The following is a 3,897-nucleotide window of genomic DNA, read 5'->3' on the forward strand; positions in this document are numbered from 1 at the left end:
TGTATGAGCCAGAAAACTCCTCTGAAAACCAAGAAAAAGAGATAGAAGAAGCCAATAAAAATTGTCGACATGCATCTAAATATATTGCTGACAAAAAGAATAACAAAACTATTTAATAACTAATTACAAGATTGAGTAGCATCGATAAACACAAAATAACGGTTCAAGGATTTGATGATTTTTTTAAGGAATCCTAAAAACCGCTTTTGACAAATAATTTGTGAATTGTGTCTTGTATCACAGATAATTATTTCATACAGTATAAGAGAAATATGTGGAGAATACAAACGTTTATTGAGATTGTTGAAACAGAAAATATTCCTTCCATATGTATATCCAGTAGTGGATGCAGTACTGGCCTTAAGATCAACCAATATAAGTGACTGCCTGGGGCCTCGCGCCTGTATTGATTTTGCACTGGTCAGTTAGAAATCATATTTGTAATTAAAATGTACATGATATTTTTATATTTTTCAAAAGTGCACAAAAAATGTGATGTTTAATCCCTTAAAATAACAACAGCTTTAAAATGTAACCAATTTGGAGGACAGACATCCGCTTGTGCACAAGCTATTTTTAGGATGCGTGATGTTGTCAACACTGAGTGAGTGGGTGTAAATCAGAAGATTTTGGAAATGATTTGTTTTGGTATTATGACTTTCCTAACGCAATGTGAAGTCCTTTGACACGTGTTTCACTACACATAAAACAGAGACGCATTTTTATTTTTGTACTCAGTTAAATTTAAACAAGAGGAAATCCTCAATAACATTGGTACTTAAAATTCTTTTAGGCAAGAATTAAAGTAAATTAATCTATGAGGCCTTTATTTCCCTTTTTATTAGCTATATTTTCGTGCGCCAGCAATACCAAGCATGCGGCGCGCGTATGCCCGATTCGATTTTGTTACTCATCAGGATCTCTGCCAGTCTACCTTCAGATTGAAATTATTTTAGGCAGGATTAGAATAAATTAATCTATGAGACCTTTGGGCGTGGTAAAATACACCAATCGAAACGGTTTGACCTCCTGAGTCCAAAACTGTAATTAGATCTCAAATTGGTCAAGAGATGACGGAACTATGAGCTAAAAGTTTGCAGTAGAAAAATAACTCAGAGCCGCTATGCCACGGCTAAAAATATACGTTCAAAGCTAAACAAAAATCAATCAAATGTAGTTCTGTTATTACACTTTTTATTATATGCCCCTCAGCGGTAAGTGTGAAGGCTCACAACACTAAAAACCTGGTTCGATACCCGTGGGGAGCACGGCACAGATATCGCATTGTGTAGCTTTGCGCTTAAGAACAAACAAAAATATTAAGTAGATAGACCTTTCTGTAATTTTCAGAAATGAGATTACGTTAGTTTACCATGTGAGACAATGAATTTATTCCTGAAAACTTGGTCACTGGGACAAACAACGTGATTTGGCAATTCCGTTTTTGGAAGTTTATACAATATACTCCATGAAAATAATGCTCTATATCAATTCCTATGTATTCTATTCATGTTTGCAAAATATTTGTTCTGGAAATTTCAATCGGCAATATGGATTCCAAAAAGAATTTGAGTTTTTCACGGTGTGACATAATTTCAGTAGCAATTAATGGAAACCGTATTGGACAAAGACCAACGATGGGATTCATAGCACACACATGCTTCGTTCCAACCAAATCGCTGCATGAACTTTAAAAAAAAAAGGCCTTGTGTAAAGACAACGCTCGCAATGAGGTGGCAGTTTTTCTATTCTGTCCTGGTTTTTCTGTGCCCTGGGCAACGCCCTCTATTTAGAGCAGTGTGTCCGGGTGAGACTGCAGAGGCCGCTGCACTTGACCGACTAGTATTATGATGCTGAGCTGTAGGTGACCCACTTTACTTCCAGCTGATCACGTGGGTTTTTTTTTCTAGTGTACTGGCCAGTTGTTAATGCATACACTCGAGGTGCGGGAAAAGGTACAGTAGTATCCATGTTCATCACCAAACTTCCAGGAGAAATCATTGGTCAGTGGGAAGCAGGTAGGTGTTTTTTATATATTTGTAGATGGTCATTCTGAGACAGCATTCGTTTCGTATATTAATCTCTGGCTGGTATTATTGAATAAACCATTCTAACATTAGACCAAAACTGAATTCGTTTACCTGTTCTGCTCATAACAACACGTGTACGTTTTCAAAGTTCATTTTAACGTAAGCAAAACAAATGCAAATTATTGTGAATCTGGACTTAAACGAAGAAAAATAATCAAACTCTGTTCTAGCTTGTACGAGTATGGAATCTTCCATTTAAACTAAGACTGTAAATTATAAATTATCAATATTCATTGAATAAAATAAACTGGTTTAAACTGCAAGAAAACGTTTTGTAAAATACCGAACTTCAGTCAAATACTTTTAGTTTATACAAAGTGTACTTCTTCGTAAAACGAACAAGAAAATCTAGTTTATTGTTAATCAAGTAGAATCTTGTACAAGTTTTGATGAGATGTAACAAACTCGCGGTAGTTATTGCACGAAGTTCGTTTTTCAATGAGCAGGATAAATATTAGGGCTCATCTCTTGTCGTAAAATATCGCGTATTTGCTTGCCACACAATGAGAGATAAGTTTGATCCGGATTTATTCCATCCCAGCGATTGTTTGTTTGTTTGTTTGCAATTAAGCATAAAGCTACACAACGGGCTATCTGTGCTCTGCCTACCATGGGTATCGAAACCCGGATATTGTGACGGTGAATCCTACTATTCGTTGGTAAAAGAGTAGCTCAAGAATTGGCGGTGGGTGGTGATGACTAGCTGCCTTCCCTCTAGTCTTACGCTGCTAAATTAGGGACGGGTAGCGCGAAATTAAAAAAAAAATGCTGGACTTTTTACGATACACATTTTGATTAGTTGTTTATGAAATTAATTTTTTTGTCAATTTAGAAAATATTTAACATGTATTTAATATATACTAATAGTGAGTATACTACTCGAGAGTTATCTGTCCCTAATTTAGTAGTGATTGACTAGAGGGATAGTAGCTAGTCAACACCACCAACCGCCAACTTTTGGGCTCCTCTTTTTTACCAACGAATAGTGGAGTTGACAGTCACATTATAATGCCTCCACGGCTGAAAGGTCGAGCATACTCGGTGAGGGGGTTCGAACCCGCGACCCGCAGAGCACCATAACCACCAGGCCATGTTTGGTACGTAGTGTTGGTATCGTTACAATATTTAGTGATTCGAAAGTTCTTCTGAATGATGAGTAGGTTAATTCAAGTAAAATAAACGTATAATAACAACAAACCATTTGACGTTAGAATAAATAAATAACATTGTGTTAACAAATATTTACCCTAATTATGATGTGTGGTAACATAAATAAAATTAATAAAAAATTACACGTAACAGACTTAACCTCAACTACTATTTTATCTGTCGTATGTCAATCAGGCTGAAGAGCCTTGAGATTGGGCAAAAGGCATCGTCAGCATTGGCTATAGTAGATACAGTGTTGTTGAGATCTTATTGTTCATTCTTCTTTACTTTCACTTAGAAGTTCTTATAATGACATTTGCAGCTACACATACTACTGGAACCCAAAATAAATATAATTTCTTTATAATTAACTCAGGGTTAGAAGCTTATCTATTAGAAACTTTTATTTATATATTAATCACATTACTTTTCCCAACAGTAATCAATAGTTATTATCCACAGGTTTATCTGAAAAGCATCTTTCTGCTTCATAAAAATTTAAATTCTTGTAAAATAAAAAATGTACTCAGTAAATTACTAGTAGCTATAAAGTCACCATAAAGGGAGTGAATGGCCATAATTCCAGTACCTCAGTAACACAGTGGTATCAAATTCGATGACGAGGAACCCACTTTGAGACTAATAATGGCTGGAGACG

This window comes from Limulus polyphemus, unplaced genomic scaffold (assembly GCF_000517525.1).
Source record: "Limulus polyphemus unplaced genomic scaffold, Limulus_polyphemus-2.1.2 Scaffold1762, whole genome shotgun sequence".
NCBI lineage: Eukaryota > Metazoa > Arthropoda > Merostomata > Xiphosura > Limulidae > Limulus > Limulus polyphemus.